The sequence below is a fragment of the Bos taurus genome, chromosome X (assembly GCF_002263795.3).
Source record: "Bos taurus isolate L1 Dominette 01449 registration number 42190680 breed Hereford chromosome X, ARS-UCD2.0, whole genome shotgun sequence".
NCBI lineage: Eukaryota > Metazoa > Chordata > Mammalia > Artiodactyla > Bovidae > Bos > Bos taurus.
This window is the reverse complement of record NC_037357.1, coordinates 20,530,917-20,553,342: the sequence shown is the minus strand read 5'-3', so window position 1 is coordinate 20,553,342 and position 22,426 is coordinate 20,530,917. Positions and strand designations below refer to the sequence as shown.

Below are 22,426 nucleotides of genomic sequence, written 5' to 3'. Positions count from 1 at the left end.
GAGGAAACCAGAAGGGAAAGAGACACGTGTACCCCAATGTTCATCACAGCACTGTTTGTAATAGCCAGGACATGGAAGTAACCTAGATGTCCATCAGCAGATGAATGGATAAGAAAGTTGTGGTACATATACACAATGGAGTATTACTCAGCCATTAAAAAGAGTACATTTGAATCAGTTCTAATGAGGTGGATGAAACTGGAGCCTATTATACAGAGTGAAGTAAGTCAGAAAGAAAAATACCAATACAGTATACTAACACATATATATGGAATTTAGAAAGATGGTAACAATAACCCTATATGCAAGACAGCAAAAGAGACACAGATGTATAGAACAATCTTCTGGACTCTGTGGGAGAAGGCGAGGGTGGGAAGATCTGAGAGAATAGCATTGAAATATGTATATTATCATATATGAAACAGATCTCCAGTCCAGGTTTGATGCATGAGACAGGGTGCTCAGGGCTGGTGCACTGGGATGATCCAGAGGGATGGGATGGGGAGGGATGTGGGAGGGGGGTTCAAGATAGGGAACATATGTAAACCCATGGCTGATTCATATCAATGTATGGCAAAACCCACTACAATACTGTAAAGTAATTAGCCTCCAACTAAAATAAATTAATTTTTTAAAAAAGCATTAACTTGATAGCTGCATCAAAATCAAAATGTGTCATTAGGAAAACACAATATAGAAGTGATCTCAAGTTGTACAAACCATGCAGTTAACACTTAGTTTAATCCCTTTCTCAACAGACTTTTTTTTTTTTTTGGTGCAAAGACTCATTTATTCAAGAGCTCTTGTGAACATAAAAATACATAAAGTAGTAGATTAAAAAAGAAGTCATCACATAACAAAGCATTTTACAATCTATTTGGAGAGATTATAAAAATCTCAAAGCTATAGGGGATATCAGAGAATACCTGGCCTCTCTCCTTATTTTTAAGGATGTAAAACTGAGACCCAGCCAGGTGGATTAGCCTAAGTAATCCTAAATGGATTACCTCTAAAAGTTACTTAGAGGTAAAGACAGATTGAGACTGCTGCTGATGCTAAGTCGCTTCAGTCGTGTCCGACTCTGTGCGACCCCATGGACGGCAGCCCACCACGCTCCCCCGTCCCTGGGATTCTCCAGGCAAGAACACTGGAGTGGGTTGCCATTTCCTTCTCCAATCTCAACAGACTTCGAATAATGCAAGTTTAGAAAGCTTCAGATGTACTATTTTCTTATGTCTTTACCTCGGAACACAAATGAAAATAACACAGCAGAATGGTAGCTTCAGAACAAGTAATCAGAAGAATTATAAAGACTAAGAAAAGGAAGCCAAACATGATGTACATCTGATGAGACCTGAAAAGAAAAATGACAATTTTAAAATAAGCTTTAACTTAAGGATACACACAGAAAGATCCATCCAACTCTAAACAGTAAACTGTCACACACTTTTCTCACCTTGAGATTTTCATTCTAGACTTCATCTATTCATGTAATATCATCAAATTCATGTAGTATCCATGTAGTATCAAATATATACGTATATTCCCTCACCTACACAGCTTCAGAATTTGGCCATATTCTCTCTCATCAGAAATAGTATTGCTACTCACCAATATTTGTCTGCTCCTATAATTTAGTTTTCACTTGAAACCCATCAATTTTCTCTATACACAGTTGAAAACATGTTTTCTCTTTAGAAACGCAAATAGCATGCTGCTGCTGCTGCTGCTGCTAAGTCGCTTCAGTCATGTCCGACTCTGTGCGACCCCATAGACGGCAGCCCACCACGCTCCCCCGTCCCTGGGATTCTCCAGGCAAGAACACTGGAGTGGGTTGCCATTTCTTTCTCCAATGCATGAAAGTGAAAAGCGAAAGTGAAGTCGCTCAGTCGTATCCGACTCTTCGCAACCCCATGGACTGCAGCCACCAGACTCCTCTGTCCATGGGATTTTCCAGGCAAGAGTACTGGAGTGGGGTGCCATTGCCTTCTCCGACCAGCGACTATATTATACAACAGAAAACCACAGAATCAAATTTTGTTTTTGGAGGTCTATTAACAGGTAGCTTCTCCAAATTGGTCTTTATAGCACAACACACATAATTCTGTTAAATCTACTTTCAAACATGCATCTTTAAAAATATCACTGTGTAGATTACATTTAGGCCAAACTTCAAAGGAATGAAGTAATTCCTTTCATTATTATAGAGCAAGCTGACTAAATTGGGATAAGAAATAGTCATTTCAAAAAGCCTTCTGAAGAGAAGAAACTGGTGAACTGATCAATATTCCATTTTAAAACCTCATGTAAAATATACACCTGGGGGTGAGGATGAAGGATGGGGGTTGGGAAGAATCATCTCTAGAGTTCATAAATATATACAAAGTTGTACACAACAAGCACCCTGGTTTCTCATTGAAACAAAAATTAAATCATCTAAAGAATCTTGGCTCAAGCAGTAAAGAATCTGCCTGCAATATGAGAGACCCAGGTTCAATCCCTGGGTCAGGAAGATCTCCTGAATAAGGACATGGCAACCCACTCCAGTATTCTTGCCTGGAGAATTCCATGGACAGAGGAGCCTGGTGGGCCACAGCCCATGGGGTTGCAAAGAGAGTCGGACACGACTGAGCGACTAACACTTCAAATAATCTTTTAGTTTTGCTTTAAAAATACTTTCCCATCAAAAATATCTGCAAAATTTGGTTACTATAAAGGTAACAGATTTTACTGCTTATCTTTCAAACAACTTTGACACAGTGCTGTTTATAAAAGGTGGGCAATTAATGTCTATGATTAAACCTAATTTCCTAGTACATCAAAGCTTTGTCTAGAAGATTCTTTGGGGACAGAAGTGTTATAAACATGCACAATTGGTGACTGCATTTTATTTTATTGTGCATTTGCCCCATCTCCAAAAATCCCTCCAGAGTAAATCCCACTTGGCAGCTCCCAAAACCAAAATGCTGTCAAGAATCAGGAAGTAAGAAAAAAAAGGGACTTGGAGCAACTGAAATAGCTGTCACAAAGCAGGGGCACTAAAACTGTAGCACTTTAATCAGAGAGCACTGGTTCTTACTTCACATGCATTTGTATATTGGTTATTGGTGCATGTGTGCTCAGTTGTGTCCAGCTCTTTGTGACCCCATGGACTGTAGCCCACCAGGCTCCTCTGTCCATGAGGTTCTCCAGGCAAGAATACTGAAGTGGGTTGCCATTTCCTCCTCCAGGGGATCTTCCTAACCCAGGAATCAAACCTGAGGTTCCTGCATCTCCTGCATTGGAAGGCAGATTCTTTACAACTGAGCTACCTGGGAAGCTCCATATTGGTTATTAGAATTCTTAAATTACAACAGATTAAAAGTAGCAGATAAAAAGAGGAAGGCTTTAAGGAAAAGGCATCTGACAGCACAACTAACAGTTGACAGAAAGGAAGACAGAAAACCATGACTTATAGCTCAGTACAGATGAAGACCCAAAATCAGTGCTATTCACGTTATTTTTAGCAGAGAAAATAAATGAAATCTTGCATGGGAGGCCAGTATGGAAAAACGATACAAATCAAAGCTTCCCCTTCCATCTTTAGGTACCTCCCTCCAAGGGACACCCCCATTCAACCCCCTGCAAAGTCTCAGAGAAGTATGGTTTGAGACCAACTTTTCTAAGTCACCTGGAAAGGATTAAAAAGAGGCTATTAATTTTCAAAAAGGAAAGCTTTATAGACATTTCCATCCAAAAGTGGCTTTTAAATGTTGTAAATTAAGTCTTAGTTTCCTAGGAAATTCCTTCGGGTCAGATTGCTATTCCCTGGATAAAACAGGGTAGTACATGAAGTCTTACTATACCAGAATTTGACCTCGACATATAGGAAAATTAATTTATTAACAATTAATATTTTGGAGATTAAGAAGATATGAATACCTATGGCTGATTCATGTTGATGCTTGACAGAAAACAACACAATTCTGTAAAGCAATTATCCTTCAATTAAAAAATAAATAAGCTAAAAAGAAGATAATGATACTCACCAAATGCTGTTTAGAATAAAAAATAGTTGGATAAAAATACAACCAAAAGGTAAAACGCCACCGATGATGATACTAAAAAGTGGTCTTCTAATGAAATCCTGGTGAGGAATATGACGAGGAATCTGGTTTGTACCAACCGGATAGTCAAACTGCTCGAAAATAAATCAAATGAAAATCAGAATGAAATAAAACTGAAGTAAATTTATACAGACAGCATCACAATACACAATCTTAAATCTGAACATTTTCAAGAGCAGTTATATGGGCAAAGGCTAGACCAATGCTCTGCCACAGAAATACTATGATGCAAGCCACAAAGGCAGTAAGTATCCAGTTTCTTATATATGTTATTTGATCTAATGATCTAACATGCCCAAATAGTATCATTTACATTTGTGACCAATATAAAATTATTAATCAAGATATTTTACATTCTTCTTGTTGTTGTTGTTCTAAGTGGTTGAAAACCAGTGTGTATTTTACACTTACAGCACATAATTCAGACTAGCCACATTCCAAGTACTCAAAAACTATAGTTGTTGAGTGGCCACCATGTTAGATAGGACACAGGTAAACAATAAGGATGTTTATCTTTCCTTACACATTTCAAGGGAGATATTGGACAAAACTTACTAGTGACTGTTTCAATGTAAAATAATATATGACGTCAAAAAGTTCTCTCTTAGAATTTGTCTAATAATTTATCTCTGAAAATTTGTCAACAGTTTTCAGAAATTTTTCTTTTTCTGCTCTATATGGAACTCCACTTCCTGTTTTGTTTTGTCTGACTTCTCCCATGCAAATTCATGCTATGTCCTCATAATACAACCCTTTTGTAGTGTGGCCTCATTTAGTCTTTTTGGTATACTGTTCCTTTTCCCTATATGTTGAATAAGCTATCAAATATGTACACTGGGTGAGAAGATACAAACTATTACACAGAGAATGGATAAACAACAAGATCCTACTGTATAACACAGGGAACTATATTCAATATCCTGGGATAAACCATAACAAAAAAGAAAAAAAATCCGTCAACAGAACCCATTTCTTGGATTGTATCTTGGCTTTCTTCCCCCAACTATATAATCTCATCATTTTTCTGACTTTCTTAAAGTCAGCCTTCCTATAATATATCTTTTAAATTTTGCCCATCAGAGAGAGAGGGAAATATAAACAACCCATAAAATGTGAAATACATTAAAGAATGTCTTTTAAAGTGTTACTGTCTTTCATTTAAAGTTTGTAAAAATCTTTTATCCCTAAATGATTATTCTTCGTCATTTTCTCCAATGGTACATCTTCCATTTCCTGTATAGTCTATTCACACTGAGGTATTATTTCAGACATCATTCGATGGTCAAAAGCAGTATTTTAAAAGTTTACCTTTTGGAAACTTCCAACGTATGCCACCCAAAAATGTTAATGGCACTGAAATTCCCAAACACAATGCAAGGATTCCTACCCAAGGTACCAAATGAGATAGCAGATGATGACCCTTCAATCCAAAGAAATTAAATTCATGATAAGATGTCAACAAAGACCACACTAGGGGAGAAAAACATCAGAAAATGTTACGATTTTCAGAAAATGTTATAAACATACTTGATATGAATGTTAGAACATTAAACCCAGAAGAATATAAATCATTCTGTGTAAACCCAGTTATTGAGTTGGAGCTTAAACTCAATACCATATATATACCAAGATAGCAATTTATTACAGGACATAATTTCTACATCTCACTCATCTTTGCAGCTCCAGAGCCTAGCAGAAATAAATAGGGTGTGGAATAATATACCATTGAAAACAATATGCAATAGAGTAAACACAATTAAGAAAATACTATATTAAAACAGATTTTAGAATACTAGACTGAAATGGGCTATATAAAGCCTCTTGTAAACAAGTATTCATTTAAAACCAAGAGTTTTATGATTTCCTGTAAGAAAGTTCATTAAAAATTATCTTATACTACCTCTTTTTTTTTCAGAGCCTTCCTAACAAAGATTCTGCCATACAATTTCTATTAATAGCTCTAAGTGGTGGGGGGAAATGTTTACTATCAATGCAGACATTTTCAGCTTTTTTTTTTTTTTTTGACCTTCAGTACAGGAGGTAGAGAAATCTTAAAAGCTGTTTCACAGGTAGTGCAAATAGGGCTTCAAAGTTTATTAAAAAGTCCTTTTAAATTCCAGCATAGTGTAAGAAGCATTTTTGGGAATGGTGCAGTTTGATTTGTTTTTAAAGAGTGTATTTGCCAAGTGGGGGTGAGAGATGGTAGGAGTGGGAGTTTTGGATTAGCAGATGCAAAACTGGTATACACAGAATGAATAAACAACAAGGTCCTACTGTAGAGACACGAGGACTATATTCAATATCCTGTGATAACCATAAGGGAAAAGAAATGAAAAGAATTTAAGATGTTATGGAAAAATCTGAACAAACTTTTCGGCCAAACCTGTGCAAGTGTGTGTGACTGAATCACTTTGCTGTACACAGAAATTAACAACAACACTGTAATTCAACTATATTTCAATAAAAAAATTTTTTAATGTATATTGACAAAAACCTACTTGTGTATACAACCTTGTATGTAAAATAGATTTTTTTCCTCTTGATACCACCTCAGAAACTGAGTCTCATTTAAGTAATTAGTATTTGGTTAGATTATTTCAAGTAGATTTTTGTATTCTGGATTTATAATTTTTGTGACAAAGATTTTGGTGATCAATTTGCAAGTATTTGTTAATCCTTGAGTATAAGAATCTGTTTTTTTCTGCATGATTTCAATACCTTTAGACCATGAAATTTTTGCACCTTATGTCCCTGGATATATTCCAGTGTCTCCTGGCTTATAGTCTATGGAACTTGAATAGAATTTGTGTCCTGCTGCTGTGTTAAAACTGTATAAATCTTAATTATGTTGATTGGTTCATACTGCTTTTCAGGTCTACTATGTCCTTCTAGTTTTCTGTCTATTCATTCTATTAATGTTTTAGAGTTTTGATATTGAAACTTTCCCCTAAAAATCTTTATTTATCTACTTAAAAAATAATTGTAATATATAGTGGAACTACATATAACTTTGTTTTGTATTTCCAAGTCTCCTGTAAATGTGTTATACTCCATAATTAAAAATAAAAACATTTTTTAAAGAATCTGTCTTTTAAAAATAGTATTTAATATTTTACAGCCTAACTAAGTGTAATGGAAATCACTACTTTAAATCTAGGAAATAGCCATCATGTATCTAAAGATGAATAATTTCAAATGAGCTGGATAAGGTTTTATTACTTTTTTATTTGAAATGTTTTATGGACTGGCTTAATTCTATTTAAAGTTTAACTGTGTGCTTATGGTTTATTTTGTATAAATTTTACAATAAAATAATTTAAATTTTCCCCCAAAATAAAACAAAGTGTTTAAATTCAAAAATCAGCAGATCAACCCCTAAAGTCTAATGGATAAATCACCAGGCAAGCCCAGCTACTATGCCTGTAGATGTTCCAGACAAGTTTAATCACAGCTACAGGTAAGTATGGGTATCAGTGGTGCGGATTGTAGTGTTTTCTGACAGGGATTCATCCCTTCCCTCTTTCTTAACATTTATTTATTTGGCTATGCTGGGTCTCAGTTGCTACATGTGGGATCTAGTTCCCCAATCAGGGATTGAACTAGGCCCCCTGCATGGGAGCATGGAATCTTAACTACTGGATCTACCAGGGAAGTCCATGAGTGTTTCTGAAAGCCTAAATGATGAGGTTGAAAAGATGGGCAGAAGTTAGACTTGGGAAGGCTTTGAATGTCCAGTTAAGGAATATAGACTTTATCCTGTCAACACTAGGAGCAACTGAAGGGTTTTTACACTCAAAAGCTGTGAGATATTCCATGCAATTTTCCAGAAAGGTGAATCTACAGCATTCCAAAGGACAAATCTAAAGGAGGAGATACTAGAGGCAAGGAGACTAGATATAAAGTGTTAAGAATCTGTACAATGTGATGATGGTTAAAATGTAAAGAATGTATACAAAAGACATGAAGAATTAAAAGACTTTGGGTTAAAGATGGCACATTGAATGCATATTAGTTCTGCTCCCTCATCAAAACCCTGATAAAATTATAGCAAAAGGATTTTTTAAAGGCATAAGGATGGGGGGATGTTGTAAAGGGGAGAAGATATTAGCAGCAAAGTTTGGAACCAGAGAGCAGACAAATAGTAACCAAATTAGTTGGAGTGCGAACCTGTATCCTAAGTCGTCAGTAGAAAAAGCTGAGAGGCAACTCAGTTTATACCACAGAGCTCCAAAAAGGCTTGGGAATTTGTGGTGCCAGGTACTCTACAGGTAGGGATGAAGGAGTGGCTAAAACCAGAAGGACTGGTTCAAAGTCAGCCTGAGATGTGGACAGACCTGCAGATTCTGTCCCCCACCCCCAACTCTGCAGAACAAACATCATTTCACGACCCCTGCAGAAGACAGGAGGGTTAGTTCCTTAGAGAAGATTCCTGAAGCTCAGGAAAAACTTTACCAAGACCATTTAAGATCCTCAGAGAAATTAAAGGAGACATTGAGCCATGAGACAGGAAGAGGAAATTTAAGAGTTTTGAGAAAATGGAAGAGTTCTTGCTGTTGTGTTTTTGTTTTTGTGTCAGCTGTGCCACAGGACTTGTGGCATCTTAGTTTCCCTGACCAGGGATCCAGCCCCCTGCAACAGAAGCACACAGCCCTAACCACTGGACTGCCAGGAAATTTCCTAGAAGAGGTCTTAGGCATTAAAAGTATGACCAGAGGCACTTGTATGTGAAATCTAAAAAAAATAAATAAACTTATTTACAAAATGGAAAGAGACAGACATAGAAAATAAACATATGGTTATCAAAGGGGACAGTGAAGTGAAAGTTGCTCAGTGGTGTCCGACTCTTTGAGACTCCTATAGTCCATGGAATTCTCCAGGCCAGAATACTGGAGTGGGTAGCCTTTCCCTTCTCCAGGGATCTTCCCAACCCAGGGATCAAACCCAGGTCTCCACATTGCAGGCGGATTCTTTACCAGCTGAGCCACAAGGGAAGCACAAGAATACTGGAGTGGGTAGCCAATCCCTTCTCCAGTAGGTCTTCCTGATCCAGGAATCAAACCAGGGTCTCTGGCATTGAAGGTGGATGCTTTACCAACTCAGCTATCAGGGAAGGAAAGATGAGGAGAGGAATAAATCAGGGGGTCAGGATTAACATATGTAGCCCACCAGGCCTCTCTGTCCATGGAATTTTTCCAGGCAAGAATAGTGAAGTGGGTTGCCATTTCCTCCGCCAGGGGATCTTCCCAACCCAGGGATTGAACTGGTGTCTCCTGCATTGGCAGAACAGGTTCTTTACCACTAACGCCACCTGGGAAGCCCATATATACACATCAGGGAAGTCCTATATACACACTACTATATATAAAATAGATAATCAGCAAGGGACCTGCTGTATAGCACAGGAAATGATACTCAGTATTTTATAATAACCTATATGGAAATAACTTTGAAAAGAACATTTATATATATATGTATATATACACATATAACTGAATCACTGTTTTGTACACCTGAAACTAACACACTATAAATCAACTATACTCCAATTTTTTTTAAATGATAAGGTAAATTTAAACCTTAGTAAAGGTTTGAAGATAAGCTGATGAAATGTCTTAGAAGCAGTTTAAAAAGAGAAAGAAATGAAGAACAGGCAAGAAAAAAAAGGAAAAATAATGATCAACCCAGGTAAATGTAAAACAAGTTACATGGATAGAGTTCTTTCTGAATATCTTTTAGGATAGTAAGTAATTTGCTGAAGATCAAACAGCTGGGATTCTTACTCAGATGTGTGTGTGTGTTGTGTTTTTTAACAGCAAGCTTTCTTCCATCCCACTGTGCTATAATTAAAGCGTCTACAGTAGGAACCAACCAGACAATCGCATCTACCTTCTCCTCCCCAAAACATTTTGTCAAAGATCAGAGACAGGGAATGTGGTGACACCACTTGATGCTGCACCAGGTTAGGCTTGAGGTCTACTGTTTAGAGAATCTCTGATTTCAGTCTTCAGTTGGAAATTCTCTCAAGGCCCATTCCAGTCTAGTATTTTAAGCTTCCTTCATATTTTCCATCTATTTTCAATTTCTTACTTAGGATCATTGTTTTGGATCCTTCCCCATCCCTCATTATAAGTGATTTTGTCCTTTCTAAACCTTCTTTCATTTTATCTTTTTTATTCATTCATTCTTTCATTTTACCATTTCTACTTCACCTTCCTCCTTGCATTTACAGACTCTTCCATTAACACTTTTTCAGTAGGCATATCTATTCTGCTCTTTAAAGGCTCATACTTTGCTCCTGTTGGAGATATAGCTTCCAGTCCTTTCGAACAACAGCATGTACAACAATAAACCTCCACCTTATGTCTCATCAGTTTCTGGCTTCTCAATAAGGGAGTTTAGTTTCCCATGATTTAACCATACTTCCTCAAATGTTTTCTTAATACCTTTCTGCTCTAATGAATTTGTTTAGCCGCAATATTCCTCTGCCACATTTTCTAGCTTTGGAAAATTCATTTTAACTGTTATCTTTCCATAGCCAGAAAAATTACTTCTCAGTTGACAAATCATAACCTTCTTTCTTATATATAAACTCAATTAACCGTCTCAACGATTTCCCTTTTGAAAGTACACTCTAGAATGCTAATATGTGTTTAACAATTCTGTAACTGTCTTCCATTTCATGTTTTTATATTCTAAGTATTTCTTCCTTTGTCGATGTCTAATTATTTCTAGACCTTTTCATAGAATCTTAAACAGCAAAACTAGAAGGAAACTTAAGAGGTTACCTGGGTCCATCTCCTACTTGAAACATTTATTCACACATTCATCAAACATTTATTGAGTACTATGAGTTAGGCCCTGGTGTTCCAGATAAATAAAACAAACATCCTTGCTCTGAAAAAGCTCAGTCTAGTGGCGGACAGAGATAAACAAATTACAACATAGGAAATACTATAGCAGATAATAGATATAAAACAGTAGGAACACAGAAGAAGAGAGTGACCAAAAATGCTTTGTAGATCACAAAACAATTTCACAATCCATTAGCTCATTTACTTTTCTTTTTTTTTTTTTTCCCTTCCCAGCCTTGGAGTTGGAGGGGGCTTCCTACACCCAGGGCTGACCCTGTGCCCCCACCATCATCCTGTTTTTCCCCAGCTCCCGCAGGACAAAGTCCCAGTCCCTCAGCCTGGTGCTCAGGCCTCTCTGTGGTCCAGCCCTGGCTCCCTGGCCTTCCATCACCCCTCCTCGGTGCCTCTGCAGCTCCAAGCTGCTCAGACTTTCCCAACAGACCAGACTGCTGCTTGCCTTGTGCCTTCGCCCCTGCTGTGCCTTCTGCTTGGGTGCCTTTCCCTCATTTACTTTTCTAAATGACTCTGTGACACAAGCATTACACGCAAGGAAATGGACAATCAGAAAGGTTATAGGACATATCCAAAGTCACTTAGCTAATACTGAGTACTAGAATTCAACCTTCCTTCTTCTAATTTTAAAGTTTGGGTACATGCCCATCAACCTCTGCTGACTCTTCCCTTTCTTACCTACCGCTTTTGGGGCTACATGCAGCAAAATTACATCATTTAATAATTTTACTTTTTTCAATTTCTCTTAGGAAGTGTATGCTCATTAACTGAACTGCTTCTCCATGTAAATTCAAAACCATTTTTACATTGTCCATGTCCATACCATGAGGCACTGAAACTCTTTCAAATTACCACATTTTAACAAATAAGAATCCCAATACCTTAAGATTCTCCCTCTCATCTACTTAAGAAAGCCCCTAAACCTCTTGATAATCACGATGGTGTGATCACTGACCTAGAGCCAGACAACCTGGAACGTGAAGTCAAGGGGGCCTTAGAAAGCATCGCTACGAACAAAGCTAGTGGAGGTGATGGAATTCCAGCTGAGCTATTTCAAATCTTGAAAGATGATGCTGTGAAAGTGCTGCACTCAATATGCCAGCAAATTTGGAAAACTCAGCAGTGGCCACAGGACTGGAAAAGGTCCGTTTTCATTCCAATCCCAAAGAAAGGCAATGCCAAAGAGTGTTCAAACTACCACACAATTGCACTCATCTCACACGCTAGTAAGGTAATGCTCAAAATTCTCCAAGCTAGGCTTCAGCAATACGTGAACTGTGAACTTCCAGATGTTCAAGCTGGTTTTAGAAAAGGCAGAGGAATCAGAGATCAAATTGCCAACATCCGCTGGATCATGGAAAAAGCAAGAGAGTTCCAGAAAAACATCTATTTCTGCTTTATTGACTATGCCAAAGCCTTTGACTGTGTGGATCACAATAAACTGTGGAAAATTCTTCAAGAGATGGGAATACCAGACCACCTGACCTGCCTCTTGAGAAATCTGTATGCAGGTCAGGAAGCAACAGTTAGAACTGGACATGGAACAACAGACTGGTTCCAAATAGGAAAAGGAGTACGTCAAGGCTGTATATTATCACTCTGCTTATTTAACTTCTATGCAGAGTACATCATGAGAAATGCTGGGCTGGAGGAAGCACAAGCTGGAATCAAGATTGCCGGGAGAAATATCAAAAACCTCAGATATGCAGATGACATCACCTTTATGGCAGAAAGTGAAGAGGAACTAAAAAGTCTCTTGATGAAAGTAAAAGAGGAGAGTGAAAAAGTTGGCTTAAAGCTCAATATTCAGAAAATGAAGATCATGGCATCTGGTCCCATCACTTCATGGGAAATAGATGGAGAAACAGTGGAAACAGTTTCAGACTTTATTTTGGGGGGCTCCAAAATCACTGCAGATGGTGATTGCAGCCATGAAATTAAAAGACGCTTACTGCTTGGAAGAAAAGTTATGACCAACCTAGATAGCATATTGAAAAGCAGAGACATTACTTTGCCAACAAAGTCCGTCTAGTCAAGGCTATGGTTTTTCCAGTGGTCATGTATGGATGTGAGAGTTGGACTGTGAAGAAAGCTGAGCACCGAAGAATTGATGCTTTTGAAGTGTGGTGTTGGAGAAGGCTCTTGAGAGTCCCTTGGACTGCAAGGAGATCCAACTAGTCCATTCTAAAGGAGATCAGCCCTGGATGTTCTTTGGAAGGAATGATGCTAAAGCTGAAACTCCAGTACTTTGGCCATCTCATGCAAAGAGTTGACTCATTGGAAAAGACTCTGATGCTGGGAGGGATTGGGGGCAGGAGGAGAAGGGGACGACAGAGGATGAGATGGCTGGATGGCATCACCAACTTGATGGACGTGAGTTTGAGTGAACTCAGGAAGATGGTGATGGACAGGGAGGCCTGGTGTGCTGCGATTCATGGGGTTGCAAAGAGTCGGACACGACTGAGCGACTGAACCGAACTGAACACATGTATATGGTATACAATATGAAAAGAAAAAGAAACATAGAGAAACAGCGAAAATAAGTATAAAACAGTCTCCTTCACACTCCTGTCCCCCAGCCATGCAGCAACCCACCTAGGGGACAACTACTGTTAACAGCTGCTTTTCAAATAAAAAAAAATACATTTTCATAAAACTGTGATTTGATACTGAACCATTTCATAGTCCCTGTAACCCTGAGCCATGTTATTAGGGACTTCCACTCGAATTTTTTAATTTTGCTGTCTAAAACATCCTTCAAAATTGATCCCATAGAAAACAAGATAAAAACAGCTCATAGTGCACTGAAAATGCTAATTCATTTCCAGACATTAATTGTTCAATTTAGTTAATCAAGCTTAGTGACACAGCATATTCTAATTCTTTTAAATTTTCTATTCTAATGACGTACGTAACTTCTTTTTACAATGAGATGGAACATCTGTCTGATGAAAAAAAATAGGCCATTATTATTCATCTGAAGCCATGAAGGCAGTTTCAGGAGAGATTTACATTTATTTCCTCTCCAGTGCCTAGCATAATGCATTAAATATAGTAAAAAAAAATTTTCAAAAATACAATAAATAAGTTGAATGAGTAACTAAATAATGAAGAGAATAGTAGATGGTTTATTGACTAGTTCTTGCTCACAATATCCCTTGTATTACAATCCAGTATAATGACTTTTGCACAATGGCACTTTTGTGCCAAAGTTACTCAATTTCAGATTCATCTGAGTCTTGAACTTGAAGCAACAAATATTTGAAATATCGTCAAGGACATTGCTTTCTTACATAAAGGTATTAAAGCTCAGGAAAGACCACCCATTCTAGTTCACTTGAAAAGAGTTATAGAAAAAGCAGATGGCTCTATTCAAGGTGGCAAGGGGAAAAGGAGTGCATTGTCCTTATTTTAAATAAATCAAAAACTCTGTGGTACATGTATTTGATGTGCAAACTTGGAATATTCAAGCCTTTCCCTGGAGTTGAAGGGAAAAGCCACACGTAGATAAAACATTATGAGTCTACTGAATGTATCATCTATCACTGCATTGCACTGATGATGGCTTTATACTCAGTCACAGAGCATTTGCTCTCATTTTGTCACTGATTAGTATACAATGTAACTGAATTTATTATGTATAACTTCCATTATAGAATTTCCACCATTGTGACGGGGCTTCCCAGGTGGCTCAGTGGTAAAGAATCTGCCTGCCAATACAGGTGATGAAGGAGAGGTGATGCAGGAGACACAGTTTTGATGCCTGGGTTGGGAAGATCCCCTGCAGGAGGAAATGGCAACCCACTCCAGTATTCTTGCCTGGGAAATCCTATGGACAGCGAAGTCTGGTGGGCTACAGTCCATAGAGTCACAGAGTCGGACACAACTGAGTGACTGAGCATACATATATGCATTATTGTGACACACTTCTAGCATTAAGGACATGGGAATTTTACAACAAATAGAAATTAAATTACCACAAAACAGGACTTCCCTGGTGGTTCAGTGATTGGGAATCCACCTACCAATGCAGGGGACATGGGTTTGATCCCTGATCTGGGAAGATTTCACATACCATGGAGCAACTAACCCCATGAGGCACAACTACTGAGCCCACGCGCCTAGAGTCTGGGCTCTATAACAGAAGAAGCCACCGCAATGAGAAGTCTGTGCACCACAATTAGAGAAAGCCATGCAGCAATCAAGTCCCAGTGCAGCCAAAAGACACAATTTTTTTTAAGTTCCATGTAACAATTAAGATATAATCCATGACATTTCCTACAAAAAAAAAAGTCCTCCAGAACATATTAAAGAAAGAATTTTTTTAAATCAAACATGCTATGGATTGAATTGTTTCTCCCAAAAATCTTATATTAAAATCCTAATCCCTACTTTGCTCAATGTCATGTGGCAGTCTGAATGGGAGGGGAGTTTAAGGGAGAATGGATACATGTATATGTATGGTTGAGTCCCTTCACAGTTCACCTGAAACTATCACAATATTGTCAATCACATATACCCCAAAACAAAATAAAAAGTTTAAAAAAAAAAAAAAAAAAACCCTAATCCCTAATGTGATAGTGTTTGGAAATGGGGCCTTGGGAGAGGGATTAGGTTTAGATGAGGTCATGAGGGTGCAGCCTTCATTATGGCATTAGTGCCCTTACAAGAAGAAATACTGTAGAGTTCAGTGTCTCTCTTTTCCTCTGCCATGTAAGGATGCATCAAGATGGCAGCCATCAGCAACCAAGAAGAGAGCACTCACCAGGACTCTATCCTGTTGATGCCCTGATCTTGGGCTTCCCAGCCTCCAGAACTGTGAGAAAATAAATGGCTGTTGTTTAAGCCACCCAGTCTATGGTATTCTGTTACAGTAGCCCGAGCTGACTAAGATAAAACATATTAAAGAATCTGAAGATAAAACTCAAAACAAGTCAGCACCTTATTGGTGAGGCATTATGGGAAGAGCACTGGTCAGGGATATTGGGTTGGCCAAAAAGTTCACTCATGCTTTTCCACAAGATGGAAAAACCCGAATTAACTTTTTGGCCAAGCCAATACATAGCCTGAGCTCCATTACTGACTTCACGTATGACCTTGAACATGTTGATTCTGCATCTTTAGAATTAGGGCACCAGAAGAGCTCCCTAAGAGCCACTGTGCAGCACCACCCTGACTCCCTCTCTGACCATGACTCTGCCTGGGGTCTGCAGTCACTAATGACACTGCAGTAACAAGGTGAGATAGGAAGAAATAATCACAGAAGGCAGAGACAAGGAGAATAACACAATGTGGTATATAAGCTGCCACTCTAACATGATACATAAGGCAAGATGCATAACTGAGATGAGCATTTATGAAACCTGCTTCAAAAACAAAGATCAAAATTGAATACTGCAGCACCATCACCATCTCTTTGTACTAAGGGTTACAAAAAGATGAAAAGAATGCAAATACACCAAAAAAGAATGCTGCAGCCACAGAAAAAACAGTGGTCACTCACCTCCATTCTACTCTTCATTATTGTGTACAATGATTTTTCCAAGGTAAAGTATAAGAAAGATTATAATTGTGTAGAGAAAGGAGAACATCATATACTAACCCAGGACACAGCAGTGCCGTCAGAAAGAAATTTGTCTTCCACTTCAGACCTCTAAACGCTGAGGAAGTAAAGGACAGAATAATTACTAGGGCAACTAGATTTAGTCCACTTTACAAATATTTTACAGTAACAAGGACACAATTATATTTTGCTAGGTCAGCTAAAATTCCTGATGCAATTTTTAAAATTTTCAAGCTTTTTAATTTCTATATTTAACACACCAACTTGGAATAATAATAGTAATGCTTACACTTGTACACCTTAGCAGACACGTATCCAGCAGATGCTCCCATAAGGACCCATAACACAACAGAACAGGTCATTAAAGCACCACGATTAGCGGGAGAAAGAAAACCAAGACAGGCAAGAACTAAAAGCACAAAGAAGAAATATCAAACCAGTGACAATGATAGCCTCAAAACACATAAGGCTTTATAATATATTAAAGACACCTTATTAAGACATTTTTATGAAACAGCATACAGGGAAATTCTCTGATGTTACTTACTTAGCTAATTTTTTGACAATCTGTTCTTAACGAAAAGTCTGATCCCATACAAGGCAAACTGTGTTTTCAATTTAGTCTTTAACCTCCTTGTTTAAATCATTAATTATATTATTTTAAATCAAAATCAAAGAGAAGATCGTCCCTTTCCCTACTCCAGTAGTCACTCCCTAAAGAGCAAATCATTTTTCCCCACAAAAATTTCCTTCTGTTTCCTTTTATTCAAGGCGGGGGGGGGGGGGGGGGCGGAACATCACAATGAGACTCGGTCCCAGGAAAACATAACCTTAAGAGCTAAAGTTAGAAGTTATCATTGACATCTGAAACACCTAATAAGCCATTTATTTACAGAAGCTTTGTTTGTGAAAATCCCCACTCTGGTTATCAAAAACTGACAAACTCTACTCTTGGTTGATAATGAAGGCAGAGAGAGTTCATCAGCCATTGTGAACCTACTAACGATGCCACTTCATTTATACATTTCAAGACCAGCGCTTAGGCTTGCCTTAGCATTTCAAAATCCTAATCTCTGAATTACAATTCCCTGAGCCCACCTAAAATATGATCTACCCACATGCAAAGCAAGGAACATGTATATTGGACATTACAATAAATTATTCAGAACTGAAGAAACTATGAAAGGTCCTTGATATAGGAACATATTCAGATCCATACCCTTAAAATAAAATACAAATTTTATTTTAAATATACTACAAATACTCATTAAAATATACTATAAAATACACATTTCCTTAAACTTTAGGGTAGAATTTTCAGTTCTTTTGTACACATGAATCAAAGTTTAACCTATGTCAGGATGTTGAAGATGACACATATTGATCTGAGCCTACTCACATAGAGTAATAAATGTCATAATCAAAACTTGTGTTCCTTGACCCAGTAAAATTGATAACAACATTCCAAGCCTTGGAGGTCTGAATACATCTGCATGAACAAGCTTCCAACCGTAATCCTTCTGGATATCTTCCTGCATAAGAGAAAGTCTTTAATAAACGCAGGAGTTATTATGACAGAAAGTTACAAGAGCTCTGAAAGTTAGCAGAAAACTAATTTTCCTCTAAAGACAAACTAATGGCTCATTTTGGATAAAGTAGGTCTCTGGCAGGTATGTGATCCTGCCATACAAATGAGCCATTCTCTAAATTTTGCACTGAAGGGAGTGTGTTAATTATGTAAAGCACACAACTGGCTTGATTTTCATGGAAAAAGCAACATGATTTAACATACAAAAAAGAATTCAACTAATTCTATAGAAATTAAAAATTCATCAATACATAAATGATCATAAGAGTCAGAAGAGTATAAATTAGATAAAACTAAATTTGCCATAAATTGTAGTATTTTGCAATGTTTTGTACATATTCTCATGTTCCAAATTAATGAAAATCTTAAATAATGATATTTTGAAAGATCAGAACATGGAAAGGTATATAATCAAAGAGTCGATAGCAAATAACTCTCTAATAAACTTACCTATACTTTTTAAGAATCTACACAATACTCTATACTTTGATTCAGCACAATATGCAAAATTACTAGACATTAAAATGTGTTATATTCAAGGTGCTATACTCTAAGTAGAAACATAACCTTGAGAACTGGGCAAAGCAGGCATTCAAATATTGGCTGAATCAAATATGTGCATTTTTATTTACAGGAAAACAAACCTGATTATATCTGATAATATCTTTGTGGAGAGTTCTTAATATGATCATAGCCACCATTCCAGTTAAGAAGAGAACAATGACAAATGAATTCAAGATACTACAAAATGGAAAGAAGGAAAAATAGAAGTTAAACCTCAAATTTCTTATTTGAACAGTAAAAAAGAAAATTTGTGCACATGTAAAAGACATTCAAATTGTCATGTCAATCAGTTTTCTAAAGTTACATTTGGATCAAAGGCTAATACATTTGGATAATACCTCAATATATTAAATGAACTTAAAGTTCTATCACAAAAGTTCATTACCAATTAAGCAATAGAAGCAACACTATTCTTAAGGTTATTTTACAACTTTTTAAGAGTACATTCCCAAAAATAAACAAGGGGAAATGAAAAAGATCAGGAACGCAAACTTAGTTCCAGAACATGAAACTGAGAATGGAAGTCCAGGAGTCAAGGTTAAATTGATGACTGCCTGACTGTCCTTGGGTAGATCCTTAGATGGACCAAGGCTTTTAACTTTATCAAGTTTCAGGGTAAAGATCCCATGGACCACTTACCTACCAGCTCTTACTGGTTCCAAAACTGAATCTTAAAAATTATGTCCAAATGAAAACCAAGACCTTTAGCCATCCCACCACCCAGCCAAATCCAGACACATTTAAAAAAGTTTCACCAGAATCTCTGAAAAGACCAGCACTGTTGTAGAAAAGTGCCGCTAAGATGTCTAAAATGTCTGTTAAATGTCATAAGTAAATTAGCTCGAGACAGAAACTAAAGTACATTTATTATTACATCATAAATATTAATACTAGAGATTAGCCCCACCATTGATCTGGATGCCCTTTCCTTTCATGACCCCTTTAAAGAAACCATTTTAAAAAATTTTATTTGAAGAGACTCCTTGGAGGTGTGACAAAATGGGACGTGGACTATTGCCCCAACAGAAGATTTTCTAGAAAAGTTAAGATATGATCATTATAATGAGGAGGAGAAGGAGGGAGAGGAGAAGGAAGACTGAGGATAGAAATAGGAGGAGGAGAATGGGAGCTATTCTCACTTTAAAGGCAATAGCATTGTAAATCAACTGTACTTCAATAAAATGAAATTTTAAAAAATAAAGTTGATAACTAATGAGAACCTACTGTTAGCTCAGGGAACCCTACTCAGTGCTCTGTGGTGACCTAAATGGGAAGGAAATCCAAAAAAGAGGGGATATATGTAAACACATAGCTGATTCACTCTGCTGTACAGCAGAAACTACCTCAATATTGTAAAGCAACTATACACCAATAAAATATTTCTTTAATTAATTTTACTTAGAGGCTAATTACTTTACAATATTGTGGTGGTTTCTGCCATACATTGAAATGAATCAGCCATGGGTGTACATGTGTCCTCCATCCCAAAATAAAATATTTTTTTAAAAACAAAGGCAATGGCAGTATAAGGAAAATCATTACCTCAGAAGACCATACTCATAGAATTATACCCTTCCTTACTTTCATCTTTTGGACTTCCCTGATGGCTCAGACAGTAAAGCGTCTGTCTACAATGTGGGAGACCTGGGTTTGATCCCGGGGTCAGGAAGATCCCCTGGAGAAGGAAATAGCAATCCACTTCAGTACTATTGCCTGGAAAATCCCATGGACAGAGGACCCTGGTAGGGTCCATGGGGTCACAAAGAGTCAGGACACGACTGAGCGACTTCACTTTCACTTTACTTTCATCTTTACCTTTATAGTCTTCCTCCATCCAAAACTGCTTTATTATAAGAGATGAAGGGGGAAAGGTACTATGTGTACAGTTTCATCTATTTCTCATCAGCTTCTCTGATCAGTCTCCTAAATTACTAACTGAAGATCCTATGCTCGCTGTCAGCACTTTAGGAAAGCCTCAATCATCACATTCTCAGCTGGTCCATCCTTCAGTTTCATGTTGAAACTATTCCTTCCACAGTCACGAAGGACTTCTAACTCTGTGGTTTGATCCTGTTGAAGATTCCTGAGGAATCAAGTCCCTTCACTGTGATTCCACTAGAATGTAAGCTTCCTTCGAGAAGAAGCCTGGGTGCCTTATTCACTGGCATGTCTGAGCACCTCCCCTAGTGCTTGGCATCCTAATAGGGATGAAAATGAACACCTGGAGAATGAATCGACCTTCACTCACAGACATTATCTCCACACAATTGTCTCATCTAAATGACTTGCCTTGATTAAGTGACCACTTGCAGTGCTTTGGTTTCTCATCTGTAATCTTTTCATCTTTCTCTGCTCTTTTCCCAGTGTTTCATGACATCTTTACCTTCCTCCACTCCAGTTGGTTACTGCTTTTCCTACACTCTACTTTGCTCAGACTTTCTGACCCCACAAATGAAAGCATCTGTCTTGTTCTCCTTCCATCTTCTGCACAGGGTCCACTATCACAGTCCTATCCTGCCTACTTCCCAGCATGTATTACTCTTTACACGCAGACATGCTATCTCTTGGACATCTCAGCCTTCTTTTTCCCTTGAGCATAAACATTAGTATATTTACAACAGATTTTCCTTTTTGTTTCTCTTTGTGTATGTAGAGAGGTGGGGGAGGAGAAGAAGAGGGGAAATTAGCCAGAGAGAAGAAAAACTGTCACTCAAGATCATCTCTGATAGGGGGTTAGGGGAAAGGGAATTGGGTGAAGTAATTAAAAGGTACAAACGTGCAGTTGTAATTTAAATAAGTACTAGAGATATAATGTACAATATGATAAATATAATTAACACTAATGTACGTTATACTGAAAGTTGTTAAGACTGTAAATCCTAAGAGTTCATCACTGAGGGGAAATTTTTTACATTGCTTTCATTTCGTATCTATAGGAGATCACTGATATTCACTAAACTTTGTGTGGTCATCAATACAAGTCAGATCATTATTCTGCACACTTTAAACTTATACTATTATATGTCAATTATATCTCAATAAAACTGGAAGGAACAAAAGATCATCTCTGGTAACAAAATAATTTTTAAAATACACATATGCATATATATGTGTGTGTGTGTATATACATTTCCCACCGTGAAGCTACTTACTCTTTAATTCATAAAGTGCTTACCTAAACCACTGAATGCTGGTATGAGACATAGATTCCAAAATATAATCCCACCTAGAACCCCACCTGATCTGTTTGTTTTCCTAGAAACAAAAATACAAAAATCACATGACCAAATTTTAACTGACCTTTTATTAAAGGTTATAATCCTAAAACAAAGTTATTCTGCCTGTACATTCTCCATTTCTTTACTGCTAACTTCATGGAATCATGCAATCTAGCCTGACATTTTCATCTTACTTTTATTTACTGATATCCTATCTCATTTCAGGCTTCCCTGGTGGCTCAGATGGTAAAGCATCTGCCTGCAATGCAGGAGACCCGGGTTCAATCCCTGGGTTGGGAAGATCCCCCGGAGAAGGAAATGGCAACCCACTCCAGCACTCTTGCCTGGAAAATCCCACGGACGGAGAAGCCTTGTAGGCTACAGTCCATGGGGTCACAAAGAGTCAGACAAGACTGAGCAATTTCACTTCACTATCTCATTTCAGAAAGGGACTAGGAAAAAAAATTTAGTTTACTGTTCATCAGAAATAATAGCACCTTTTTGTTATTTTTCTGTCACCCTAA

At 37.5% G+C, this 22,426-nt stretch overlaps 1 pseudogene; it reads right to left on the bottom strand.

Annotated features, from left to right (window-relative positions):
- Positions 1 to 22,426, bottom strand: part of LOC112441455 (transmembrane 9 superfamily member 2-like) — an 80,731-nt pseudogene that overhangs the window by 20,959 nt on the left and 37,346 nt on the right.